We start from the raw sequence: 16133 nt of genomic DNA on the forward strand, positions 1-16133 counted from the left end.
GCTGTCGACTTCACGCTTTACTGTGGTTGGTTGGATACGCCTGTCACTCAGAGCAAGGCGAAGACGGACCAATAGATATTCTGTTAGACTGCGTTTGTATATTTTGAGCTTTAAAGCTTTATTTATCAGAGACGCTTTGAATCACAATATAACTTTTCTGTCCAGATTGTCACAGGGTCAGATGTCGATTCAGTGTTTATTATATTTTGCCAACTCGGTCTCTGGTGTCTCCCTTGGGTGCCGCTGTATTATTTGAACTTCTTCATCTTGTCATTGCAGAGTTGATAATTAGCCTCTCTATGGCAGATGGGTCACGACAGCTTGACAGATCTAAAGTCTGGACCAATTCTTTGCAGCTGGTCTCTTAATGGCATAGCGGTCTTCTTTTCCTTTTTTTTTGGAGTAAAATTTTGTGAATATATTGTGAGAAGATCTCATTATGACTAATTAACTATGATGGCTGAGAAAGTGAATCCACTATTAGCTTGTGCTGTGGCGCATGGAGCTAGAAGGCAGTGGGACATACTTTGTACAGTAGCGCCAAGTTCTTCAAAGATGCTTATTGCAACATCATTAAACAGCAATGTCAGCCGTAACCATAGCCTACTTCTGACTCGTGCAGGCTAAAATAGAGGGTGTCGAGGGGATGGGGGGGCTATATTTAGAAGTGCACTTGCAGTACAGTAGTTTGTGATGAGTAAGAACATCAACAATGGCGTTCTACAAAGCCTCTCTAGTTGTTTTCAGGGCACTTTTGGTTGTTTTTCAGCTAAATTATGTACTTGCAATGTAGTAATTTGGATTTCATAAAGTTTATCAGAACTGTCTTGGCTTGTGGTTGTGGTGTTGTCAAAACATTCCAAAAGAAATTGATATTTTTTCCTAATATTTAATTTCAGTACTAATGAAAGTGCTTGATAATAATAAAAATTAAAGGGTGTAGAAGAAGGAGGTAGACCTTTAGTACCAGTATGTGGTCAAGACCATTATAAAACAATTCAAGAAACCTTTTTTGAGTTATAGTGTGGATATCTGGTGTATTAAAGAATGAACAATCGACAAAATTAAATTGCTTATATTATAGATGTTATGTTGGCAAATTGCATTGTAATTTCACAATCATTAGAAAATAGTGCCGGTTATTAGAGACATGCTGTAGGTTCGTCTTTGTTGTGGACACATTTATTTTCAATCTGACCCTGATGTCTATAAAAGGTTTGCCAGCTCACCTGTAGAATTTGTCTCCTGTTTATATTGTAGAAAGTGATCAGATGGATAGGCTCAGTCATCAGGCTTAGTGCCGAGGGGGCGGGTCTCCGGGGACAGCCAATCACGTCGCGAGCTGAGCCGGGCTGCTGCTACTACAATGTATTAGAGGAAACATACCCCCGAGAAGAGCCTGAATCGTTTAATTGTTTGATATTTTCTTTATTTACTTCGCATTTTCCTGTTTGTCCTCTGCTTGTTTTGCTTAAGACCTGTTCCTTATATTGCAGCCTGAAGCCCAAACCACTGAGATTGAAGACTCACAATCCAGTTTCTATGTCAAACTTGTTTAAAATTATAAATAAATCGTCAGCTTCAAGGTTGTAAAACAAGATGCGACAAAAATGTGTTTCCGGCAACACAAAATTTGAAAAGCTTATTAGAAGCAGTCGTCATTGTGTTTACATATTTGTGTTGTCACATTAGACCTGTCCAGTCTTGGTAAACAAAAGCCTGTATTCCATTAGCCGCTACCTTTCCAGGAGTTAGCGCTGATGAGATTTCAATGGGAGAGTTGACATGAGCCTCCTGTTTTGGCCTCTGGACCACGTGTGTGCCACACCAGAGCCTCATTAGAAAACAGTACTACATGTAGTGAAAAATGTCTTAAATCTAAGGTTCTTCTGGACAATAATGCACTAAAAACATAGCAGGCAATAACTGTTTGAACTGTTGGATGTAAAACCTGATCCAATTGCAGAGCGTAGCCATGTTGGATTGGCTAAATCGGTTGAAAACAGGAGTTTCCAATCAGGAATTCCGAGATGCCAAAATGTTCCGAATTTAAGATAAGATAAGATAAGATAATCCTTTATTGTCCCACATGGGGAAATTTCATTGGTGCAACGCAGGAAGATACAGAGGTAGATACATAAGAAAAGAACAGATCACTTATAGGAAGTCTGAAAAACACTTTCAGTAGAAGATCTCCTATAAACAAAAACTCCCATAGACAAATAAATAAATACATAAATACCATTGAATGTGATCACGACAGTAATTGCACATGAATATGTGTCACAGTAATTGCACATGAATCACAACAGTAATTGCACATATTACTAGTCAGAACATGGAAAATACAACCTCCGGGGACTGGAACACAGCATTAATACTTGTTGGCAACATCCTGCTGCTCTGTCTACAAACAACTAAATGATATATTTTGCTGGCCATTAAGAGGAAAGGCTTATGCGTGCGCAGCTGTTCTAAACGCATCACTTTTGGAAGGGTCTATACTGAAACTCAGTTTTGATACTAAGGAAAAGGCTTGATAAAAAAGGCTTGTCATTTCTCGGGGGCCTTAATAGTGAGCATAAAAGTTTGTGCACCTCTTTGTTTTTAGTATTTTGTTTTAGTCTTTGGCTGGAGTGTCTCTGAGTTCTTCTCACAAAATTTGTGTTTATCGTGTGATTCTGTATCGATATATCGCCATAAGCATTCACAAAACTTGAGTTGTTGCAGGTTTACAATTTTGTTTGTTATTTAGAGAATGTAAGTATCTATTTATGCAGTTCATGATTTATGATTTATAATAAAAACCTGCTCTGTAGCACTAAAACAGGAGCACGTCTTTACATAGGAACCCACTCCCTCCCTCTGTTTTTTGAGCTCTGCACAAATGGCAGCTGGAGAAAGGAGGCGCGATTGATAAACCTAATAAAATGCTCATCAAATGTATATATAGGCACAGACCAGGCAGTTAAAGCATATGCAAAAACAAAAAACAAGTAAATAAAGAGCCCTTAAGGGGTGAACGGGTCAGGGGCTTGAGCTCCTATTGGTAACATACTAAAAAGAAGTGACAAAAAGCCATCAAATAACAAGCAGAGAACATTTTGAATTGCAATATGTTGCTGTGGGTGTTGCACAAGGACAAATAAAAAGTTATTAAAAAAGGAGGAGGAGGCCTTAGCTGATAAACAGTTTACCTTAATGAAGATGAGATAGTGCCACTGGACTGTGTTGAATAAACTGAAGCAGAAATGATTTTTGAGGGCGTGTAGCTCTGGTCTTAATTTCAGAAATGTGTCTTGTATTTGGATCAGGACAATGTTGTTACTACTCTCTGAAATGTTCTGCCTGTTTTCAGTTGTTCAAGTGATGTTGTCAGTCACAGGAACCGTAATATTGCCATTCCACGCTAAGATCACTAAAACCGCAAAAGGGCTCTAGTGACCAGGGTAACCGCATTTTACATTGTGTTGCGCACTTGCCGGGTGTAATTTAACTGTTTAATGATGAACTGCTGTATTTCATGTTTTCACACCGTCTGCCTTTTAAGATGCAAGAGATTTGGGTTTAAATGAATCTGGTCAATCTGTAAATAAATAAACAGCACAGATTTAACACTTTACATTGACCCAAACAAATCCCAGTTTATCAGCTTACAGATAAGAAGAACTGAAGGTGTAGAGTGGTCCTTATATCCACCCCCAAACACAAAGTCTGCGCGCTGTGTGTAAATCCACGTCACAGCCTGTTGTCCGTGTTGAAGACATGATCAGCTCATAATCCTCCTCCTCCTCGGTCCAGGAAAACATGTTAACCACAAGAAAATGTGGCATGGTCAAAATCCAGAGAAATGATACAGCTAAACTGAGTCTGCTTAAACATCGGCCAAAATGAAAATACTCTCCTTAACTTAGCATGAGAATCAGCTGTGAGCCGACATCCATCAGGCTGGTTTGTTTGCATATTTTTAATAAGAAGAAATCATAATTGTAGTGGCTTTTTGCATAATATTGGCAAATAATGAACAGACGCATAATATAACTTAAGCCTGCTGTTTATTTTGGTTGCTATTATTCAAGTACAGCCTCAATTTACATGCATTATTATGGGCCTATGGGCGATACTGCATATACAGCAGTGCTGAGGCGACTTGTTGTCAGTCTGAAGAAACCATCACATTCCATTAGTGCCTATATCCTTATGTGATGTTGTGATGTGCTTCCCTCGCTCATTTCTTCTCATCTTCTGCAAATTAGTTTTCATTTCAGACAATCTAATGCTTATAAAGCAGGCAAGAGACATCAAATTTTATATTTAATCCAAAATAAAGCAAATTATATTAAATTATATCAAAAAGGAGAGTATGTAGAATTTATATTCATATTCTATTCCCAGATATGAGGTATCCATGTTCAAATCAAAATATCGCTTTTTTTAAATTAATAATTATAATGTTGATTATTTCTCCCCTAAATAACATTGGATATGTTGGTGATGTGGCTCATGTTTCAATCAGAAAGTAGAATGAGTCTCTCATTTGGATTGCCTGTTCCTTTGTATAAAAAGATTCAGTTGTAGCCAGTTCCGACTAAATCCTATGCGTCTTCTCTGATCTGAACTTTCACTACCTAAAGTTCAGCACCTGCTCCGATCATGAATCAGTGCTACTGCAGCCTCTGCAGCTCAGTGAGCCTAGAATTCCTCCATATGCAGATTAAATAACTGGCAGCCCATGGGATTGTAGTTGGGCCTAGTGACTTAGATATTATGTGACCTGTTTTGAGACGATCTCCTTTTAAAGTAGAATGTTTTTTCCATGTAGCTGTAAATAAAAGTGTAAATCTCTCTGAAGAGTGATACTGCTAAGCCCTCGCTGTTCTATTTACTTGTGTCCTGCAAAAGTGATTTGAATCATAACTTACCTTTAGATTATTCTCCATTTCCTCTTCTGTGATTATGTGCGTGCACACTACCACTGCCATAATAACACTGCACATTTTATCGATTTGTGTAAATGACTTGACCCTCACAGCGGCGGGGTTAATGCAGTGGACACGAGTGCAACGAGAAATTTTGAAATATTATGATTAGATCAACAACAATGTTTCATTTCCTGGAATTATTGATCCTATTCCTTCATTACATTGATCAAAGAGGAAATGTTTTGTCTACAATGATTTGTCTTATTGTGGCAGCTGACAGATCTGGATTCCTCTTATGATTCTTGTTTTTTTTGTGTCGTTTAAGATTAGAGTTTACCTCAGTGTCTGCTCTTTATCTTTGGGAAAGGCCAGTTTGTTTGTTGCCTGTAATTAGTTTTTTTCAACATTTCATTAACATTATTAAGATGCCCAGGATTTTTATAGGACTGCAACTTATTCAATTAATTGCATGACTCTAAATGGCTAATAAGAGATAATCGCAGACGTGTCAGAATTGTTATGTGGACTATACAAACTGTTATAAAATGGTATTTTGGTATTTGTTATTAAGTATTATTAAATAAATAAAAAAATCTACCAAAAATGTCTGATTTTCCTACAATAATTCTATAGTTTATAATGTATTTAAATAGTCTAAATGTGACTACTAAAATAATAATTAGTTGCAGTCCTTTGTGTGTATATTGAGTTAAACAAATTGCCCTTCTCAGTATTGTTGCCAAGTTACAAACTACAACCAAGATAAGGACAGATCGCTTTATCATCCACAGTTACGTCCATCCATATTATTCTCGTAGGTTCATGTTTTTACAGCTGTGGTTTGAAGATATAACGCCGGTACCCCTGAACTCCTGCTTTACTAAATCCCTGCTCCTCCTCCTCAATTTTACTGTCTATCAAGAAACCCCAACAAATTGAAATCTCTCCGTAACGTGTCCTCTTCTGCAGCGATTTCATTTCTGCACAGACCTTGGCTCCGTCTGAGGTCAGGAGGAGAAGGGCTTTACGACACAGTAAACATTTATTGAACGTGGCAGCTAGCAGTCCTGTTTGGAACATGGAGGAAGCCGCTATCAAACCGGGATTGAAAAACACACAATAACACTGCCTTCTTTTATCCAAGCACATGTTGATTTCTTTTCCCTCCCTTTATTGACCTCTTTTATTTTCAGCTGTTAGCATTGTAAACGTTTGATTCAGGCAGATGGGAAATTACAAAGACTCAATGATTTAACAAGGCTGTGAAGCAGAGGGCACACTTCCATAATACTTTGTAGCTCTTGGGAAATCGGCCGGTTGTCTTTGATGTTTGCCGCTGCTGTTTCGTCATCACATTTCCTCCGAGTTAATTACAGGCTCCACGCTGAAAAGCAGAAGGCGATCGCTTGAACACACGCTTAAGAATGAGATCTCTGGGCCTCGCTGGTAATAGATTAGTTGTTTTGAATCTAGCGGGGGCTTTTGGTGCCAGTTACTTCATTTATTATGTGTTTCCTTTAGGACATGAGAAGAAAGATAGTTGTTTGTATTTGCATTTTGTCCCAGTCCCAAACTGCTTTTCGCATAATCTATTTACCCAGCTGTGAATGTGTTTCTATATGTTCTAATCACTATATGGGAAATGCGATGGTAACTGTCACTGCACTTTCAGATACAAGGCGGCTCGAACATTTTGAAATATAGGCGTATGTACCATCGCGGTGTGGAAAACTGCTAACCTTATCTATAGAATACGAAGCATAGGACATGATTTTGTACCACACTATCTCGTGTTCAAAATGCCACAAGAAGTGTCATTAGAGTGGAGGAATATCTCGTAATATACTTTTTTATTGCCACTAATCTGCCCCAAAACGGTTTACATTACATGAATGGAAAATGTTATTGTTAAATCAAAAGTGTCTTATTTCATGGGGTTTGTCTCGTCCCACGGTCCATACAACATGTGTTCTAGTGCTAGAAGTTAAGGGCTGCTAAAGGCATTAATGCAGTAATACAAGTTTGAATACTAGAAGACGTGGTACAATCTGGAGCTGCCTGCACGTAATCCTTGATAAATGTTGTTAATTAATGTGTAACGTGAGTGTTTAAGGCTTGATATTTTTGTTTATAAAGGTTATCAATTTCTGTATTGATATCTGGACTCTATAAACTCAAACGTGCGGTGAGAAGTTTCATGACTGAGTAAAATAATACTTGTAAAATCACTCGGGCAACCAGTCAATTTATTGTTTTTGATGGAAAAACTAGAAATGAAATGAAGTGTATCTTATCAATATATCCTCAAGAGGCACCACTTTAGCTATAATGTAGGTCAAAATATCATATTTACAAGTGTTTTGCTAGCTAATAACTGATCATTAAATGAAATAAAAGTATCTGCAAATACATTTGTTGCCCTTCGATCCAGTCTTCTAATTTTGCGTTTCATTCTGTTGTGCTGTTAAAAGTTTGACTCTCTGCACACAGTTTCTGGCTTTTATCAGACATTTAAATGGGTACAATCTATTCTGAAGAAATGAGTACAAAATGCCTGATGTCCCAAGTCATTGGGTGTGTGGTGTTCAGTGAATATTCCTGACTGGCACCTGTGCGTCATTAATTCTGGTTCTGGTACTAACTGATTTGTGCAGACATTTTGTCGAACAGAACTCGCTGCTCTCTCCAAAAACCTCTCCCTCACTGCTTTCCATTTTCATAATTTTCATAACAACATTAGCAAACCACATGATGAGACTTTTGGCCTTCAGTTTTGTTGCTGCTAATGCTGATGGTATCCATGGTAACAACATGAGTTAGCTCAGGATAAATGACGCAGGATTTGCAGAAACTAAAGTAATGTTTATTTATGTATTTGACTCCCCGGGCTCTGACGGGGTGCACGTGTCTTTATCCTCTGATATGTTTTGGTTGATTTTTACTTTGAGTATTTTAGTCGTCTGTTGTTTTCAGTCAAATTTAGAGGACCATGTTTTCCTCTAGAAACCATTTAAAAGCATTTAAATCAGAACAATGTATCAGAGACTTTTGCTTTCATTCTCTTCTTTTTTAAGATTGGTTTCACTTTAAATGAAACCAATCTTATGGATTATGTTAACTGGACAAATGTTTTTAGTGAATGTACACGTTTCAATAGTTCAGTCACTGCCTTTTAGTATTTTTAGTTGGAAAGGGTGGATATTTTTTCGGTACCTGAACTATAGCCGTAGTTGCTGCAGTAGCTGAAATGCGATATTAAAGAAATGTGTACTTTAAACATTGCTTTGAGTGAGTTCATCATGAAATCACATTTGTTCTCTCTTGTAGGACAGCTAGCTCACCTTAACACCCATGTCAGGTCTTTCTGTAGTTCAAAGTTTGCTCTGGTTGTTAGCACCCCTGCACAGTTTGCCTTAGATGCCGTATCGGACATGCCCAGTGTAACACCGCCTTATGTCATATTCTCCACAATGTCCCATGTCACCTTGTTATCATTGTAATAAACCAGGCCTGTAACCTCAAGCCCACAACCTGCCTGATCGGTGACATAATCTATAAAATTGTCATGCCTCCACTCTCTGTCCTGAATACTAATTTAGTTATCTCTCCCTCTGCAACTGGCTGTGTGCATACATGAAAAAGCGGCACAATTATACAAGTGGGTGTGCGTTTTAGGGAAAGGCAGCTGGAGTGAATGCAGCGGTGGTAAAAGCTCCCATCAGCGGTAATGGGAGGCCTCACAGATGTGCGCCGACAGAGCACAGGTGTCGAGAGCACGTGTGACATTTTAGCCACAACACGTCAAGGAAAATGTCAAAACATTTCCTTTGGAGCATCTTGTGTCTTTGGTCTGTTTTAGTTTACAGTAAATCTACCACCTTTAGAAATGTATAATATTATATGCCAAGATACTTTAAAATACAATACGATATACTTTATTTTCCCCCAAGGGAAATTTGTCTTTGACTTGTGCTGCTGTGTGCAAAATACACTCATCACACGCTCAGCAGGAACACCGTTAACAGGGCACAGTTTCAGTACTAGGCACTATGATTTAGGGGCCCTAGAGATATAGGTAAAACATGTGTTTGTAGCGGTTGAGTCTAATCTGGCAGAAGTTAACGTTCCCAACCAACACGATCTGTATCTGGGCAATATATCAGTTTGATTGGGCCGAGCCCCAGCAGGGCCTATTGACCCGCAAAGGCATCGTTGCAACTGTTACAACACAGGCGATTACCCCAGTCGCCCGTGGCCATTACCCCAGTCGCCCGTGGCCATTACCCCAGTCGCCCGTGGCCATTACCCCAGTCGCCCGTGGCCATTACCCCAGTCGCCCGTGGCCATTACCCCAGTCGCCCGTGGCCATTACCCCAGTCGCCCGTGGCCATTACCCCAGTCGCCCGTGGCCATTACCCCAGTCGCCCGTGGCCATTACCCCAGTCGCCCGTGGCCATTACCCCAGTCCCTGTGGCAATAACTTGGAAAAAAGCCCATGTCGAAGACAATACATACTTACTTCTGCTTTGAGAAAATAGTCAACAATGAGTGAATGGGCGAAGCAAAGTTGTGCTACAAAAAAAAATGGCGCTGTAGGGTAAGCATGAGAATTAGGACAGTCTGCACTTCAGATAACTCGCATAGTGAATGTGATAAAGTAAAAACATCCAACAGCGTAAAAGGGCTGCCAGCAGTGCTGCTAAACTGCCCTTTAGGGCATAGCCCAGCCCAGTTTCCATGATTTACTGAACTGGCCACAAAGAAATAAAAGCAGTGCTAAAGATTTTTACAGTTGTTACCTGGATGTGGTCATCAAACCAAAACCATAATTATACTTTGACTAATTTCCACTGTGGTAATGTAGTAAACAGTTGTAACATGTTCCATTTGAATGTAAATCCGAATTGGTTCTAAGTCAAACCATAAATTAATAAACACATAAAATGGAATGCCATAGATATATCAAGTACATTGTCTTTATTTCTTCCCTTTATAACTGCTTCAGCTGTATCAAATGTGGATTTAAACAAGCCACAAGAGTCATAATTTAGTTCTATATTTGTGCCAGACTCCAGCCTGAATAAATGACCACGGTTATATCAGAAAGCATAACATTATTACAATCCTAATATACTAGAGGGCAAAACAGCTGACCTCATAAGGGAAAACCAAAATGAACTGTAGAAAAAAGCTGCCTTGAAATATGATCTAATAATACCTCGGACCGTTAACATGTCTTATAGCATCTTGTTTATTTTTCTATCCAGGCAACACCGTTTCCTTGACTCAAATAGCCAGGCAACACCGCTCTTTCGAAAATGAGATCCATAGTGGAAGATTAGTAATATTGTGTCATTTTCTTATCCTTTCATCAGCTTTGGGCCTTGGTAATATCGGGCTCAGATCTTTCCTTCGCTCTGATACTCTGCATTTGCAATTCCATCGCTCCCCATCGCCGCTCACATCGAGAATAGAGGGGAAAGGAGCAAGGCGGGGCGACCGCTGCACTTCCACACAGGAAATAGGACTTGGAGAAGAAGTGATTTGCCCCACTACTCAACAAGGGGGATTTGTATGAGCGTGTGAGCTGTGAAATATTAAAAAGGAGGCTGGATGACTCTATGATGGATCTGGGGGTGCGCAGAGGGCTGTGACCGGAGCAGGGGATGAAGAAAAGGAAGATCACAAGATGACTGGGATTATGGGACCTAGAAAGCAATTGTGTGACAAAAGAAGCGATCATGCGTCTTATGAGGAAGGGAAAGGTGGATTTTTAAATGACGTATAGGAATAATGGAAAAAAGGGTCTTGAGTTGGTTGTTTCAATTTGTCAGCGGGTACATTTACACAAGGACAATCAGATAACCCGATAGTAAAATCCGATTGTGGTGCGTTTACAGGAACAGAGGAAATCTCAAACACCTGATGACACGTGTCAGTAAATCGATGGATTAACTGACACTTTCGCAACGCTTTAAAATACATTATAAATATACTTTTTCAATCTCCCTCTTTATTAGTTTGCTCTCTTTTAGTTTGTTTGCATAATGTTCCGTGTCGAAACCTCCACAACTATGAACAATCAGAGAGAAATCAGATTACTCAAAGTGCGGTTCTCCGTCTGCTGTTGTGGACATCACCCAATTTACCCAAGTATTTTGAATCAGTCGCCTCAGTACAGCAGTGTCTGAATCGCTAAAGAATGGATTATATATAATTTGAGTCTGGAGAAAAGTCCCTGAAAACAGAGCTGACTTATTTGGAGCTCACTCTCATTAAACTCTGCCAGTTCCAAGCCTGGATTCATGGAGAAGAGAGAACCATAAATACAAAACACTCATACCAGTCACCGTTCCCATCGAGTCCAATTATTTTAGTTGGTGACTCTTGAGAACAATGCTTTTTTGATGAGATAGTATTTCCCATCAATATAAACGATTGTTGTGACACCCATAGTTAATTTGCTCCCCAATGTAGGAAAAGTTTACCTCATAAATAACAATATTTGCCAGTGCCTTGACCTGTATTTTGCTTCTTGATATTTTTTCCACATTAAAAACTAGCCTTTGTAATAACATAATACAATAGCAATAAAGTGACCTCTTAAAGTGCCCTGTCGCTCCTCGTGTGTGGAGCTGACCCCAGTGTGTGGAGCTGACCCCAGTGTGTGGAGCTGACCCCAGTGTGTGGAGCTGACCCCAGTGTGTGGAGCTGACCCCAGTGTGTGGAGCTGACCCCAGTGTGTGGAGCTGACCCCAGCGTGTGGAGCTGACTCCAGCGCGTGGAGCTGACCCCAGCGCGTGGAGCTGACCCCAGCGTGTGGAGCTGACTCCAGCGTGTGGAGCTGACTCCAGCGTGTGGAGCTGACTCCAGTGTGTGGAGCTGATCCCAGCGTGTGGAGCTGACCCCAGCGTGTGGAGCTGACCCCAGTGTGTGGAGCTGATCCCAGCGTGTGGAGCTGACCCCAGTGTGTGGAGCTGATCCCAGCGTGTGGAGCTGACCCCAGTGTGTGGAGCTGACCCCAGCGTGTGGAGCTGACCCCAGCGTGTGGAGCTGACCCCAGCGTGTGGAGCTGACCCCAGCGTGTGGAGCGCGCGGAGCTGACCCCAGCGCGCGGAGCTGACCCCAGCGCGCGGAGCTGACCCCAGCGCGCGGAGCTGACCCCAGAGTGCGGAGCTGACCCCAGAGTGCGGAGCTGACCCCAACGTGCGGAGCTGACACCAGCGTGTGGAGCTGACCCCAGCGTGCGGAGCTGACCCCAGTGTGTGGAGCTGACTCCAGCGTGCGGAGCTGACCCCAGCGTGTGGAGCTGACCCCAGCGTGTGGAGCTGACTCCAACGTGTGGAGCTGACTCCAGCGTGTGGAGCTGACCCCAGTGCAGTGTATATTTTGTCTGGACATGAGGAGCTCGTCTCTCTGTCTGGCTGTGATGCTGTCGAGGCTTTGGGCAAAGTTGCTGACAGAAGGAATCTTTGGAGCGCACTGTGTCCTCTGCCATGGACACATATGCAGGGACACATATGCAGGGACACATATGCAGGGACACACATGCAGGGACACACACACATGCAGGGACACACACACATACAGGGACACACGCATGCAGTATACATGTAGGGACGCGTATACATGCAGGGACGCGTATACATGCAGGGACGCGTATACATGCAGGGACGCGTATACATGCAGGGACGCGTATACATGCAGGGACGCGTATACATGCAGGGACGCGTATACATGCATGGACGCACATACATGCAGGGACACACACACGCAGGGACACACACACGCAGGGACACACACACGCAGGGACACACACACGCAGGGACACACACACACTAGCGCAGAGCTGCTGCTGTCTGCTTCTGTTCCAATATGAGTGAGAGGAGCTGAGGCTCTTAAGCCCCAAACAGTGAAGCGTCATTTATTCAGTCATTTTCTCACGCTTGTTCCTGTTCGGGGTCTCAGGTGACTTTGGGTCTTTGGGTCTTTTCAAGAGGTCGGCCAGTCCCCTGAACACCATGGGGTTTAGACTTTGGAAGAGGTTTGGGTTAAAGGTAATGGTTAGAAGTCTGTTTTACATCAAATGTATATCAAAAGCCTCTCAATATCAAATTTTTTTTTTTTTCCTTTTTTTTTTTTTAATTCATCCCCCAAATCGAGAGAGTTCAATATGAGGGAAGACATGTTTTATTGATGGATTAATCACAAATCGTTAAATGACCAAATCCAATATTAAACTGATCATACAAGTGTTGCTTTTGGTTATGAGAAATGCACATTGCATAATAAATCATTCAGTTTAAAATGGTACGTACAATATGTATTGTTTTACCATATTGGAGCTGAGAAATGTGAGAAACTATTTTTTATATAGTTTAATATAATAATAATCCTGTTTTTACATATTTCTATATTAAAACTAAAACTAAATGTGTCCAGCTTATAATCATAACTTGTATTTAATTCATACTAAATGATCATGTATTACCTTGTTAAAGTTCTCAAGAGCAGCAGCATCTTATTTTATCAGTCGTATTTATTCATTTGCCTGCTTGTCCAATTAAGTATCTCCAAAGGTTAACATTTGACTAATGTTTCTCATTTAAACTGTGTTCACTTGCTTTCTTCCAAATAGTAGCCTGAGGGATACGTTTCCTTGCCAACTATTGATTATACCGTTTTATTTGCTGGAGAGGGTGTGCACTGCCATCTAGTGGAGACAGTGGGATAATGCCGCTTTAAGAGATGGCACTGTTTTCAGTCTGTTCAGTCTCTTGTTTCCTCTGTCTGCCACTGGTTCTGTCATGTGTGTGAAGTCTCATGGGAGGAACAAGGCCCCTATAGAGCGTATCGACTACTGCGCCTCAGCTGTCACGCACGCTCCGTTACGTTTACCTCTGGCGCCAACAGAAGATAAAAAAAATAACACATTATGAAAAGGAGTTAAGATTGTGTGTCAATGTGGAAAACTTAAATGAAGAATGTGCTGTTTTGGTGACCCTCAGTGCCTGTATCTGTCTTTGTATCAGCGCGGCTAACTCAGCAGCATCTGACAGCCTATTCAGATAGAAAAGGAGCCATGTCAGGAAAGTCCACCGAGCAAAGTCACATCACATCGTCTTTGAGAAACTATGGACAAACTTTGTGGGAAAATAAGTTCTGCGAGATCCGTCTATAATCTCTTGTATTCTCCCCCCCCCCCCCCCCCCCCCCCTTCTTCGATTGTCAATATAATCCAAACCACCTCCTCCCACACAGCCGTCTGCTGTTGGTCCACTTTTGAGAATCGTCCACCAGAGAAGCAGGGCATTTAATTAGCTTAGCGCTGATTTGTATGCGTTTCCTGTGTCTGTTTCCTAGTCGTTTTTATAGGAGTTTTTTTTACTAGACCGACCGCAACAGAATCCTGCTGCCTCAGCCCACATCAGAGGCGCGGGGCCAGCTGCATTCAGAGCAGCCATATGTCCACAAGAGGCGAGTGCCCGTTCTCAATGCAGGCAACGTATGCAAAGGTCTGGCCATCAAGAGGGCCACTCTGCAGCTTGACCTGTATAATGCCAGTTAAGCATAATGTTATCACCATGGCAGATACAGCGAATGACAGTTTATATCCAGTTAGGGCGCTCTAGGTAACTCTTGTATCCAAATCCACTGTATTTGTATTGCACATTTTCACAGTAAACTAAGATAAAAGCTAAAATGGACTGATGCAATAGTGAGATGTTTTTTTAAGTTAAATAACAGAACATAAAACACAGGACATGACGAGGAGAAACTGAACCGGTAACAATGGCATAAGACGTCGAAGAGAAAAGGGAAAAGATCATAAATTGTACAACATTTAAGTCTGTTGAATAAGTCAAGAGTGAGTCTGATAGTATTTATACATTCTTTTCTATGTTATGCTTGTACATTTCGGTGTCGTTCCAGTCCTTTATTGTTGGTTCAGTTTGTGTCATCCTTTTCTTTACACAATTTCCCTAATGTAAGTACCAAAAGTATCCATTGACTGTGCATGGCAGGAGTTTTGTGGCCCAAATGCTAATGGTAATAGTTCAGAAATCAAGTTGGACGTTGCGCTTTGTTGATCTCAGTCCAATACATCTGAGCAACAGGACAGTCCCATAACACATGGTAATGGTGAGCCACTTGGCAACAACAGGTTCTCCATCAGCTAGTATTTCCATGGGAATAGTGGATAGTTTGGCATTGGGTTATGAAAAACGTGATTAATTTTTTCTACAGAATTCTTTTGAAACATGTAATTTTGAGATCCTCCATTGCAAAGAACACAAAAAAACACGTGTGCTTGTGCGATGTTGTGTGAGTCGAATGTATTCCTGTAAATCAGTGAATGCAAATAAAAAATGTCTATGAAATTATAATCTGGTGCTGAACATAATTTTTCTATTATCTTAATGTACCTGGATATTGTTGCCTCAAATAAGGACTGACTAAAATTAACTTCTCTTAAATAAATACAATAAATTAATATTCTCTATTAAATAAATATATATATATATATAATAAATAAATTTATATTCTCTATTCAGCTCCACCTGTCCTTGGGAGAATAACAGCCAGTAAAACCAAATAAGAACAACAATAAAGTAAAACCAGTCAAATTAAGATTACTGAAGAAGTCAATGTTGGGTCTGACTGGAATTTGTCAGGAATAAAAATGGACTGTAGTTTATTTTGTTTAATCTCACCTCTTGGCCAGGGAGTCAAATTGAATATGGATAAGTGATAACTGAAGCTTCTCTGGTCCATATTTCACCATGTTTGCTGGCCTTAATACTGATTCACCAGGGGAATTGTGAAATATGGCACTTTAAGAGAACTATCCACAGTGGTCAGTGAACACAATAGTTACACTTAAGCCTTGGAGGTGCTTGGTCATACATAATGCTGTGTGTGATTGGTGTATTCTGACAGTTCGGAGGCAAATGCATGCAAAAACAAGGCATCGGTAAGTCCACAAAGCAACCTCACACATACAGCGCCAGCAGCTTTTTCAGCACGTATTTTCCATAGGTCTTTTTATGCAGTCCGTGTGTTGAAAGCCCAGTAGCTGATAGCATAAATTTGATTGTATTTGTCAGTGTGAAAGGGCATTGTGCTCACCGGTTGGCTCCTCTCTCCCTCAGTGCGTGTGCCCAGACTACTAACTTACCTCCTCCTCTAGCTACAGTAGCGTATGGACCT

At 40.9% G+C, this 16133-nt stretch overlaps 1 protein-coding gene across 4 annotated transcripts in view; it reads left to right on the forward strand.

The window, feature by feature from the left end:
* The window catches only part of iqsec1a (IQ motif and Sec7 domain ArfGEF 1a), a 143924-nt gene that overhangs the window by 50221 nt on the left and 77570 nt on the right, over window positions 1-16133 (forward strand). The gene's annotated exons all lie outside the window — the stretch shown is intronic.

Source organism: Eucyclogobius newberryi, unplaced genomic scaffold (genome assembly GCF_026437365.1).
Source record: "Eucyclogobius newberryi isolate DKJ021-1_F unplaced genomic scaffold, fEucNew1.0.hap1 SCAF_17, whole genome shotgun sequence".
NCBI classification, from domain to species: domain Eukaryota; kingdom Metazoa; phylum Chordata; class Actinopteri; order Gobiiformes; family Gobiidae; genus Eucyclogobius; species Eucyclogobius newberryi.